This window comes from Triticum dicoccoides, chromosome 6B (assembly GCF_002162155.2).
Source record: "Triticum dicoccoides isolate Atlit2015 ecotype Zavitan chromosome 6B, WEW_v2.0, whole genome shotgun sequence".
Taxonomy (NCBI): Eukaryota; Viridiplantae; Streptophyta; class Magnoliopsida; order Poales; family Poaceae; genus Triticum; species Triticum dicoccoides.
In genome coordinates, this window is record NC_041391.1 from 18,549,909 (window position 1) to 18,564,031 (window position 14,123).

Consider the following 14,123-nt stretch of genomic DNA (forward strand, 5'->3'; position numbering starts at 1 on the left):
GATCAAAGAAAATGTGCGCGTCGCTGTCCCTCCTCTGCATGGAGACGCAGGTTGTGGTGGCCGGAGAGGTGGCGCAGGGCGAGGAAGGAGCCGTCATTCTGCTCCATGTGGCTCACGGGCGCTGCCCTCCCACGTCTCCCTCCCTCCTCCCTATTCCTCTTCCTACAGTGCCTACCTACGCACCGCGCGATCAGCGCGGGATCTCCATGGCAGGCTCGGGCCGCGGCTTGATCCTGCCGGGCGGGGTCCGCTCCTTCCTGTTGTCGGGTCGGACCTCCATGGAGGAGACGGCGACCATGGTGGTTGCAGCCCAGGTCGACGATGGCGCGCCGATGCCGCCGTGGATCTGGTCTTGCCTGATCTAGGGCCTTCCCTCTTTCCCTTCGCTTCGGAGAGAAGGAGAGGGTTGGAGCGCGGCATTGGAGGAAGAGGAGGACGCCGGTGCTTGGGGGAGGAGGGGGCACCGCCGGCGTGGTTGGGATAGAGGAGAGTGGCGCGGTGGCGGTGGGTTTGGGGAATCGGCGAAGAATGTGGAGTGTGCGTGCGGATTCATTGGGTGGCGGCGGCGGCGAGGAGATCGTGGGGGATTTTCTTAGGGGTTCGCGCGAGAGAGTGATGGGTGGGAGTGGATCAGGGTGGATGGTGCAGCAGTGGACACGCCTTAGTAGTAGCGAGGGTGTCTCACCTGCGCTACACCTATTCACTTAGCAGTATCGCAGGTAGTAAAACCTGCGCTACTACTATGGCCTGTCCGTGGGAGCTATTTACTAGTAGTGCATTTTTTCTTCATGCACTACCTGTAATATTTACTAGTAGCGAGGGGTTAATATAGCGCGCTACTTGTAATTAGCAGTAGCGTGGGTCAAAATAACGCGCTACTAGTAAGTGTATACCTATAAGCTATTTCCTAGTAGTGTTTTTTTGCACGCATCCTAGCGGTTCTTTCTTTGCAGTCATCAATGGAAATTCTTATGGCTTTGAGAGACTCATTGATATCATGCTTAGGTGGAATATATCTAAGTTTCAAAGAATCAACATCAAGAGAAATTATATCCACGTTCCTAGCCAACTCATCAATCTTAAGCAATTTTTCTTCAATCAAAGCATTGAAATTCTTTTGCGAACTCATAAATTCTTTAATACTATTCTCAAAATCAGAGGGCAACTTATTAAAATTTTCATAAGAGTTGTTATAGGAATTACCATAATTATTAGAGGAATTACTAGAAAACGGCCTAGGATTAAAATTGCCTCTATACGCATTGTTACCAAAATTGTTCCTACCAACAAAATTCACATCCATAGATTCATTATTATTCTCAAACAAAGTGGAAAAAGGCATATTATTAGGATCAGAAGGAACACTTTTATTAGCAAATAATTTCATAAGTTCATCTATCTTTCCACTCAAAACATTAATCTCTTCAATCGCATGGACTTTTTTACTAGTGGATCTTTCGATGTGACATTGAGAATAATTAACCATAATATTATGTACGAGTTTAGTAGCTTCTCCTAGAGTGATTTCCATAAAAGTACCTCCCACGGCCGAATCTAAAAGATTTCTAGACGCAAAATTCAATCCGGCATAACTTTTTTGTATAATCATCCACAAATTCAAACTATGTGTAGGGCAATTACGTATCATTAATTTCAGCCTTTCCCAAGCTTGTGCAACATGCTCATGATCAAGTTGCTTAAAATTCATAATATCGTTCCTAAGGGAGATGATCTTAGCGGGAGAAAAATACTTAGAGATAAAAGCATCTTTGCACTTATTCCATGAATCAATAATATTTTTAGGCAAATATGAGAACCAAGTTTCAGCACGATCTCTAAGCGAAAACGAAAATAGCTTCAATTTAACAATATCCTTATCCACATCTTTCTTCTTTTTCATATCACACAAATCAATGAAGTTGATTAGATGGGAAGCTTCATCTTCACTAGGAAGGCCAGAGAATTGATCTTTCATAACAAGATTCAACAAAGCGGCATTAATTTCACAAGATTCAGCATTGGTAGTAGGAGCAATCGGAGTTTTAATAAGATCATTGTTGTTGGTATTGGAGAAGTCACACAATTTAGTATTATCTTGAGCCATCGTGACAGGCAATCAATCCAACACACAAGCACACAAGAAGCAAGCGAAAAGAGACAAACGGAAGAGGGGCGAATAAAAGGCAAAAGGTTTTTGAAAATTGTTTTAGAAGTGGGGCAGAGGAAAACGAGAGGCGAATGGCGAATAATGTAATGCAAGGGAGAAGAGTTTATGATGGGTACTTGGTATGGCTTGACTTGGCGTAGATCTCCCCGGCAACGGCGCCAGAAATACTTCGTGCTAGCTCATGAGCTTGCGTCGGTTTTCCTTGAAGAGGAAAGGGTGATGCATCAAAGTAGCATAAGTATTTCCCTTAGTTTTGAGAACCAAAGTATCAATCCAGTAGGAGACGACGCAGAAGTCACCGAATACCTGCACAAACAATTAAGAACTTGCAACCAACGCGATAAATGGGTTGTCAATCCCTTCATGGTCACTCACAAAAGTGAGATCTAATAGAGATAATAAAGTAAATATTTTTGGTATTTTTTGATGTATAGATTGGAAAGTAAAGATTGCAAAATAGTAAACGAGATTCAATAATATGGAAAAGAGACTTAATATAATGGAAAAGAGACCCGGGGACCATAGGTTTCACTAGTGGCTTCTCTCGAGATAGCATGTATTACGGTGGGTGAACAAATTACTGTCGAGCAATTGATAGAAAAGTGCATAATTATGATGACATCTAAGGCAATGATCATGAACATAGGCATCACGTCCGTGTCAAGTAGACCGACTCCTGCCTGCATCTACTACTATTACTCTGCACATCGACCGCTACCCAGCATGCATCTAGGGTATTATGTTCATAAGAACGGAGTAACACATTAAGCAAGATGACATGATGTACATTGATAAACTCAAGCAATATGATATAAACCCCATCTTTTTATCCTCGATGGAAACAATACAATACGTGCCTTCCCGCCCCTACTGTCACTGGGAAGGACTGTTGGGGAACGTAGCAGAAATTCATAATTTTCTACGCATCACCAAGATCAATCTATGGAGAGACTAGCAACGAGAGAGAGGGGAGTGCATCTTCATACCCTTGAAGATCGCGATGCGGAAGCGTTACAAGAATGCGGCGGTGGAGTCGTTCACGAAGCGATTCAGATCGCGGCTGAATCCGATCTAAGCACCGAACAACGGTGCCTCCGCGTTCAACACACGTACAGCCCGGTGACGTCTCCTGTGCCTTGATCCAGCAAGAAGAGAGAGAGAGGTTGGGGAAGACTCCGTCCAGCAGCAGCACAACGGCGTGGTGGTGATGGAGGAGCGTGGCACTCCAGCAGGGCTTCGCCAAGCACTACGAGAGACGAGGAGGGGGAGGGGTAGGGCTGCGCCAGGGAGAGGAAAACTCATGTGTTGGGCAGCCCCAAAACCCCCACTATATATAGGGGAAGGGGAGAGGGGGCCGGCCCCCTCCAGATCCCATCTAGAGGGGAGGGGCGGCGGCCAGGAGGGGGAGACTTGCCCCCCAAGCAAGGTGGAGGCGTCCCCTCCCCTAGGGTTTTCAACCCTAGGCACCTTGGGGCCTTGGGGAGGGGCGCACCAGCCCACTAGGGGCTGGTTCCCTCCCATATTCAGCCCATTAAGTCCCCGGGGCAGGTGGCCCCACCCGGTGGACCCCCGGACACCTTTCGGTGGTCCCAGTACAATACCGATAACCCCCAAAACTATTCCGATGACTGAAACTGGACTTCCCATATATAAATATTTACCTCCGGACCATTTCGGAACTCCTCGTGACGTCCGGGATCTCATCCGGGACTCCGAACAACATTCGGTAACCACAAACAAACTTCCTTTATAACCCTAGCGTCATCGAACCTTAAGTGTGTAGACCCTACGGGTTCGGGAATCATGCAGACATGACCAAGACACCTCTCCGGCCAATAACCAATAGGGGGATCTGGATACCCATATTGGCTCCCACATGTTCCACGATGATCTCATCGGATGAACCACAATGTCAAGGATTCAAGCAATCCCGTATGCAATTCCCTTTGTCAATCGGCACATTACTTGCCTGAGATTCGATCGTCGGTATCCCAATACCTCGTTCAATCTCGTTACCGGCAAGTCACTTTACTCGTTCCGTAATGCATGATCCCGTGACTAACTACTTAGTCACATTGAGCTCATTATGATGATGCATTACCGAGTGGGCCCAGAGATACCTCTCCATCATACGGAGAGACAAATCCCAGTCTCGATTCATGCCAACCCAACAAACACTTTCGGAGATACCTGTAGTGCACCTTTATAGTCACTCAGTTACGTTGTGACGTTTGGTACACACAAAGCACTCCTACGGTATCAGGGAGTTACACAATCTCATGGTCTAAGGAAATGATACTTGACATTAGAAAAGCTTTAGCAAACGAACTACACGATCTTGTGCTATGCTTAGGATTGGGTCTTGTCCATCACATCATTCTCCTAATGATGTGATCCCGCTATCAATGACATCCAATGTCCATGCTCAGGAAACCATGACCATCTATTGATCAACGAGCTAGTCAACTAGAGGCTCACTAGGGACATGTTGTGGTCTATATATTCACACGTGTATTGCGGTTTCCGGTTAATTCAATTATAGAATGAATAATAGACAATTATCATGAACAAGGAAATACAATAATAACCATTTTATTATTGCTTCTAGGGCATATTTCCAACAGTCTCCCACTTGCACTAGAGTCAATAATCTAGTTCACATCACTATGTGATTGTAATGAATCAACACCCATGGGTTTTGATCATATCTCGCTCGTCAGAGAGGTTATTAGTCAACAGATCTGAACCTTTCAGATCCGTGTGTGCTTTGCAAATCTCTATGTCATCTCCTAGATGCAGCTACCACGCTCTATTTGGAGCTATTCCAAATAACTGTTCTACTATACGAATCTGGTTTACTACTCAGAATAATCCGGATTAGTGTCATTGGCGTAACCCTTTATGACGAACTCTTTTACCACCTCCATAATCGAGAAAATTCCTTAGTCCACTAGTTACTAAGGATAAACTTGACCGCTGTCCTGTGAACCATTCCTGGCTCACTCTTGTACCCCTTTACTGACTCATGGCAAGGCACACTTCAGGTGCGGTACACAGCATAGCATACTATAGAGCCGACGTCTGAAGCATAGGGAACGACCTTCGTCCTTTCTCTCTCTTCTGCCGTGGTTATGTCCTGAGTCTTACTCAATATTCACACCTTATAACACAGCCAAGAACTCCTTCTTTGCCGATCTATTTTGAACTCCTTTGAAATCTTGTCACGGTATGTATTCATTTGAAAATACTATTAAGCGTTTTCGATCTATCCTTACAGATCTTGATGCTCAATGTTCAAGTAGCTTAATCCAGGTTTTCCATTGAAAAACACTTTTCAAATAACCCTATATGCTTTCTAGAAATTCTACATCATTTCCGATCAACAATATGTCAACAACATATACTCATCAGAAATTCTATAGTGCTCCCACTCACTTCTTTGGAAATACAAGTTTCTCATAAACTTTGTATAAACCCAAAATCTTTGATTATCTCATCAAAGCGTATATTCCAACTCCGAGATGCTTACTCCAGTCCTTAGAAGGATTGCTGGAGCTTTGCATACTTGTTAGCATCTTTCATGATTGTTAAAACCTTCTGGTTGTATCACATACAACCTTTCCTCAAGAATATCGTCGAGGAAACAATGTTTTGACATCCTATCTGCAAGATTTCATAAATCATGCAGTAATTGCTAATATAATTCCAACAGCCTCTTAGCATCGCTACGAGTGAGAAAGTCTCATCGTAGTCAACTCCTTGAACTTGTCGGAAAACATCTTAACGACAAGTCGAGCTTTCTTAATGGTGATACTTACCATCATTGTTCATCTTCCTTTTAAAATCCATCTGTACCCAACAGCCTTACGACCATCAAGTAGTTCTTCCAAAGTCTACACTTTGTTTTCATACATGGATCCTCTCTCGGATTTTATGGCCTCGAGCCATTTGTCAGAATCCGGGCCCACCATCGCTTCTCTGTAGCTCGTAGGTTCATTGTTGTCTAGCAACATGACTTCCAAGACAGGATTACCGTACCACTCTGAAGTAGTACGCATCCTTGTCGACCTACAAGGTTTGGTAGTGACTTGATCTGAAGTTTCATGATCACTATCATCAGCTTCCACTTCAATTGGTGTAGGTGCCACAGGAACAACTGCATGTGCCTTTCTACACACTGGTTGAAGTGATGGTTCAATAACCTCATCAAGTCTCCACCTCCCACTCAATTCTTTCGAGAGAAACTATTCCTCGAGTAAGGACCCGTTTCTAGAAACAATCACTTTTGTTTCCAGGTCTGAATTAGGAGGTATACCCAACTGTTTTGGGTGTCCTATGAAGATGTATTTATCCGCTTTGGGTTCGAGCTTATCAGGATGAAACTTTTTTCACATAAGCGTCACAACCCCAAACTTTCAAGAAACGACAGCTTAGGTTTCTCTAAACCATAGTTCATACGATGTCATCTCAACGGAATTACGTGGTGCCCTATTTAAAGTGAATGTGGTTGTCTCTAATGCCTAACCCATGAAGGATAGTGGTAATTCGATAAGAGACATCATGGTATGCACCATATCCAATAGGGTGCAGCTATGATGTTCGGACACACCATCACACTATGGTGTTCCAGGCGGTATTAGTTGTGAAACAATTTCCACAAGGTCTTAATTGTGTACCAAACTCTTAACTCAGATATTCATCTCAATGATCATATCATAGACATTTTATCATCTTGTCATGATGATATTCAACTTCACTCTAAAATTACTTGAACCTTTCAATAATTCAGACTTGTGTTTCATCAAGTAAATATACTCAGCATCTACTCAAGTCATTTGTGAAGTAAGAACATAACAATATCCACTGCGTGCCTCGGCACTCATTGGACATCACACATCAAAATGTATTACTTCCAACAAGTTGCTCTCTTGTTCCATCTTACTGAAAATGAGGCTTTTCAGTCATCTTGCCCATGTGGTATGATTTGCATGTCTCAAGTGATTTAGAATCAAGTGAGTCCAAACGATCCATCTGCATAGAATTTCTTCATGCGCACATACTAATAGACATGGTTCGCATGTCTCAAACTTTTCAAAACCGAGTGAGTCCAAAGATCCATCAACATGGAGCTTCTTCATGCGTTTTATACCAATATGACTCAAATGGCAGTGCCACAAGCAGGTGATACTATCATTACTATCTTATATCTTTTGGCATGAACATGTGTATCACTACGATCGAGATTCAATAAACCATTCATTTTAGGTGTAAGACCATTGAAGGTATTATTCAAATAAACAGAGTAACCATTATTCTCCTTAAATGAATAACCATATTGCGATAGACATAATCCAATCATGTCTATGCTCAACGCAAACAACAAATAACAATTATTTAGGTTTAACACCAATCTCGATGGTAGAGGGAGCAGGCGATGCTTGATCACATCAACCTTGGAGACACTTCCAACACACATCATCATCTCACCTTTAGCTAGTCTCCGTTTATTCCGTAGCTCTTTTATTTCGAGTTACTAACACTTAGACACAGAACCAGTATCTTAATACCCTGGTGCTACTAGGAGTACTAGTAAAGTACACATTTAATACAATGTATATCCAATATACTTCTGTCAAACTTGCCAGCCTTCTCATCTACCAAGTATCTAGGATAGTTCTGCTTCAGTGATTGTTCCCTCATTACAGAAGCACTTAGTCTCAGGTTTGGGTTCAACCCTGGGTTTCTTCACTGGAGCAGCAACTGATTTGTCATTTCATGAAGTACCCCTTCTTGCCCTTGCCCTTATTGAAACTAGTGGTTTCACTAACCATCAACAATTTATGCTCCTTCTTGATTTCTACTTTCGCGGTGTCAAACATCGCGAATATTTCAAATATCATCATATCTATCCCTGATATATTATAGTTCATCACGAAGCTCTAGTAGCTTGGTGGCAATGTCTTTGGAGAAACATCACTATCTCATCTGCAAGATTAACTCCCACTCGATTCAAGTGATTGTTGTACCCAGACAATCTGAGTACAAGCTCAACGACTGAGCTTTTCTCCCTTAGTTTGTAGGCTAACAAACTCATCGGAGGTCTCATCCCTTTTGACGTGGGCACGAGCCTAAAATCCCAGTTTCAGCCCTTGGAACATCTCATATGTTCCGCGACGTTTCAAAAACGTCTTTGGTGCCTCAATTCTAAACCGTTTAACATTACCGAACTATCACGTAGTCATCAAAACGTGTATGTCAGATGTTCGCAACATCCACAAACAACGCTTGAGGTTCAGCACACCGAGCGGTGCATCAAGAACATAAGCCTTTTGTGCAGCAATGAGGACAATCCTCAGTTTACGGACCCAGTCCGCATAATTGCTACTATTAACTTTCAACTAAATTTTCTCTAGGAACATATCTAAAACAGTAGATAAATTGTAAAGACCTTTTGACTATGTTCAGGATAAACAGTAGATAAATTGTAAACGACATAAATTGTAAAGACCTTTTGACTATGTTCAGGATAATTAAGTTCATCTAATGAACTCCCACTCAGATAGACATCCCTCTAGTTATCTTAAGTGATACATGATCCGAGTCAACTAGGCCGTGTCCGATCATCACGTGATACGGACTAGTCATCATCGGTGAACATCTTCATATTGATCGTATCTACTATACGACTCATGTTCGACCTTTTGGTCTCTTGTGTTCCGAGGCCATGTCTGTACATGCTAGGCTCGTCAAGTCAACCTAAGTGTTTCGCGTGTGTAAATCTGGCTTACACCCATTGTATGCGAACGTTAGAATCTATCACACCCGATCATCACGTGGTGCTTCGAAGCAATGATCTTTCGCAACGGTGCACAGTTAGGGGGAACACTTTCTTGAAATTATTATGAGGGATCATCTTATTTACTACCGTCGTTCTAAGCAAATAAGATGCATAAACATGATAAACATCACATGCAATCAAATAGTGACATGATATGGCCAATATCATTTTGCTCCTTTTGATCCCCATCTTCGGGGCTCCATGATCATCATCGTCACCGGCATGACACCATGATCTCCATCATCATGATCTCCATCATCGTGTCTCCATGAAGTTGTCTCACCAACTTATTACTTCTACTACTATGGCTAACGGTTTAGCAAAGAAGTAAAGTAATTACATGGCGTTATTCAGTGACACGCAGGTCATACAATAAATAAAGACAACTTCTATGTCTCCTGCCGGTTGTCATACTCATCGACATGCAAGTCGTGATTCCTATTACAAGAATATGATCAATCTCATACATCACATATATTTCATTCATCACATCCTTCTTGGCCATATCACATCACATAGCATAACCTGCAAAAACAAGTTAGACGTCCCTAATTGTTGTTTGCATGTTTTACGTGGCTGCTATGGGTTTCTAGCAAGAACATTTCTTACCTACGCAAAAGCCACAACGTGATATGCCAATTGCTATTTACCCTTCATAAGGACCCTTTTCATCGAATCCGATCCGACTAAAGTGGGAGAGACTGGCACCCGCTAGCCACCTTATGCAACAAGTGCATGTCAGTCGGTGGAACCTGTCTCACGTAAGTGTACGTGTAAGGTCGGTCCGGGCCGCTTCATCCCACAATACCGTCGAAACAAGATAGGACTAGTAATGGTACGCATATTGACCAAAATCAATGTTCACAACAACTTGTGTTCTACTCGTGCATAGAATCTACGCAATAGACCTAGCTCATGATGCCACTATTGGGGAACGTAGCAGAAATTCAAAATTTTCTACGCATCACCAAGATCAACCTATGGAGAGACTAGCAACGAGAGACAGGGGAGTGCATCTTCATACCCTTGAAGATTGTGATGCGGAAGCGTTACAAGAACGCGGTCGGTGGAGTCGTTCACGAAGTGATTCAGATCACGGCCGAATCCGATCTAAGCACCGAACAACGGTGCCTCCGCGTTCAACACACGTACAGCCCGATGACGTCTCCCATGCCTTGATCCAGCAAGAAGAGAGGGAGAGGTTGGGGAAGACTCCGTCCAGCAGCAGCACAACGGCGTGGTGGTGATGGAGGAGCGTGGCATTCCAGCAGGGCTTCGCCAAGCACTGCGAGAGACGAGGAGGGAGAGGGGCAGGGCTGCGCCAGGGAGAGGAAAACTCATGTGTTGGGCAGCCCCAAAACCCCCACTATATATAGGGGAAGGGGAGAGGGGGCCGGCCCCCTCCAGATCCCATCTAGAGGGGAGGGGCGGCGGCCAGGAGGGGGAGACTTGCCCCCCAAGCAAGGTGGAGGCGCCCCCCCTCCCCTGGGGTTTTCAACCCTAGGCGCCTTGGGCCCTTGGGGAGGGGCGCACCAGCCCACTAGGGGCTGGTTCCCTCCCATATTCAGCCCATTAAGGCCCCGGGGCAGGTGGCCCCACCCGGTGGTCCTCCGGACACCTTTCGGTGGTCCCGATACAATACCGGTAACCCCCGAAACTATTCCAGTGACTGAAACTGGACTTCCCATATATAAATCTTTACCTCTGGACCATTCTGGAAGTCCTCTTGACGTCCGGGATCTCATCCGGGACTCTGAACAACATTCGGTAACCACATACAAACTTCCTTTATAACCCTAGCATCATTGAACCTTAAGTGTGTAGACCCTACGGGTTCGGGAATCATGCAGACATGACCGAGACACCTCTCCGGCCAATAACCAATAGCGGGATCTGGATACCCATATTGGCTCCCACATGTTCCACGATGTTCTCATCGGATGAACCACGATGTCAAGGATTCAAGCAATCCCGTATGCAATTCCCTTTGTCAATCGGTATGTTACTTGCCCGAGATTCAATCGTCGGTATCCCAATACATCGTTCAATCTCGTTACCGGCAAGTCACTTTACTTGTTCCGTAATGCATGATCCCGTGACTAACTACTTAGTCACATTGAGCTCATTATGATGATGCATTACCGAGTGGGCCCGGAGATACCTCTCCGTCATACGGAGTGACAAATCCCAGTATCGATTCGTGCCAACCCAACAAACACTTTTGGAGATGCCTATAGTGCACCTTTATAGTCACCCAGTTACGTTGTGACGTTTGGTACACCCAAAGCACTCCTACGGTATCAGGGAGTTACACAATCTCATGATCTAAGGAAATGATACTTGACATTAGAAAAGCTTTAACAAACTAACTACACGATTTTGTGCTATGCTTAGGATTGGGTCTTGTCCATCACATCATTCTCCTAATGATGTGATCCCGTTATCAATGACATCCAATGTCCATGGTCAGGAAACCATGACCATCTATTGATCAACGAGCTAGTCAACTAGAGGCTCACTAGGGACATGTTGTGGTCTATATATTCACACATGTATTGCGGTTTCCGGTCAATACAATTATAGCATGAATAATAGACAATTATCATGAACAAGGAAATACAATAATAACCATTTTATTATTGCCTCTAGGGCATATTTCCAACAAAGACACCACAAGATTGAACCCAAAGCTAAGCACTTCTCCCATGGCAAGAAATATCAATCTAGTAGGCCAAACTAAGCTGATAATTCGAAGAGACTTGCAAATATATCAAATCATGCATATAAGAATTTAGAGAAGAACCAAATAATATTCATAGATAATCTTGATCATAAATCCACAATTCATCAGATCTCGGCAAACACAACGCAAAAGAATATTACATCGAATAGATCTCCAAGAACATCGAGGAGAACTTTGTATTAAGAATCAAAGATAGAGAAGAAGCCATCTAGCTAATGACTATGGACCCGAAGGTCTGTGGTAAACTACTCACGCTTCATCGGAGAGGTAATGGTGTTGATGTAGAAGCCCTCCGTGATCGAATCCCCCTCCGGCAGATCGCCGGAAAAGGCCCCAAGATGGGATCTCACGGGTACAAAAGGTTGCGGCGGTGAAAAAGGGGTTTCGTGGCTCCCCTGATGTTTTTATGGTATAGGAGTATATACAGGCGAAAGAACTAGGTCGGTGGAGCTACGAGGGGCCCAAGAGGGTGGGGGCGTGCCCTCCTGCCTCGTGGACGCCTCGTTGCGTCTCCGACTTCATCTCCAAGTCTTCTGGTTTGTTTTCGGTCCAAGAAAGATTATCGCGAAGGTTTCATTTTGTTTGGACTCCGTTTGGTATTCCTTTTCCGCAAAACTCTAAAATAGCCAAAAACAGAAACTGACACTGGGCCTTTCGATTAATAGGTTAGTCCCAAAAATAATATAAAAGATCATATTAAAGGCCCATTAAACATCCATAACAGATAATATAATAGCATGAAACAATCAAAAATTATAGATACGTTGGAGATGTATCACAACTCATAGCCCCTAATTTCTTTTGATTCTAATATGTTTTCGTCCATGGCAGAAAAACCAGGTAGTATGATGTGAACCCCACCGTATCATTTTCTTAATCCTTTTTCTAACTCGCCGTACATTTTCCGTGACACAAAAGTCATCGTCGAATATGCACATGCCTAATGACCGCCAAATGCGTCGCCCAAAATCAGGCCAGAGCGTCACCAAAGTTGCCGATGGTGCTGCCCCGGGAGAAAATCAGCTCATGACTGTTTTCCATCACGGAGATCTTAGGCGGCATTTTTTGTTCAGTCATGAGGATTTTCGTCACAGAAGCACACATTTTGTAGTGAGCACGTCGGTGATTTCCTGGCTAGCAAGTCTGCAATGGTTGTGGAGCAAGAGGAGAGGAATCAAGAGGGGCACGGTGTAGTGATGAGTAGAAACGAATGCTCTCGGTTCGAGGGCTCCGGGGTCGTTTGGGCTCCACATGTAATAGTGCGTGTAGTTGGTTGAGGGTTCCTGTTTTTTTTTTCTTTTTTTTTGTTTTCTTCTATTTTATATGTAAAATTTTCATTCTATATTTTAGTTCATGAAAATTTATTAAAAATTGTGAACATTTTTAAAAAGATGAATATTTTAAAATCTGTGAATATTTTTAAATTCAAATTTATGAACTTTAAATCAAATTAGTGATTTTTTCGAAATCAATGAATATTTTTAAATTTCTAAGCTCCCTAGATTTTGAGTCGCTTGGTGTGTTAAGGGCTGTGGGGTCTTTTGGGATCTCCATGTCAGGGTGTGTGTTTGTCATTGCTTGATGGTTCCAGTTTTTTCAGCTTTCTTCTCTTTTCGATTTTTTATTATCATTTTTATATTTCAATTCATGAAATTTACTAAAATTAATGAATATATTTTTTAAATATGAATAGTTTTAAAATCCATGAATATTTTTAGAGTTCACTAACATTTTTTAAAGTTTGTAAACTTTATTTCAAATTTGTGAATATTTTTGAAATTCATGGGCCAGCCCGTGCGAACATTATAGTGGCAATTTCACGGATTCAACATGGAATATGAGCTTCCAAGGGCGCTCACACAACGACCGCCGGCTTATACCAAGGTCATAATATGTAATGGCACAACCACACACCGAACAACTCTACTCTCCTCTGAAGACAAATATTGTCCCTAGCAGCACCCTAGCACTGAAGGAAATATGCCCTAGAGGCAATGATAAAGTTATTATTTACTCCCTCCGTTCCAAAATAGATGACCCAACTTTGTACTAAAGTTAGTACAAAATTGAGTCATCTATTTTGGAACGGAGGGAGTATTTCCTTATTTCATGATAAATGATTATTATTCATGCTAGAATTGTATTAACCGGAAACATAATACATGTGTGAATACATAGACAAACATAGTGTCACTAGTATGCCTCTACTTGACTAGCTCGTTAATCAAAGATGGTTAAGTTTCCTAACCATAGACATGAGTTGTCATTTGATTAACGGGATCACATCATTATGAGAATGATGTGATTGACTTAACCCATTCTGTTAGCTTAGCACTTGATCGTTTAGTATGTTGCTATTGCTTTCTTCATGACTT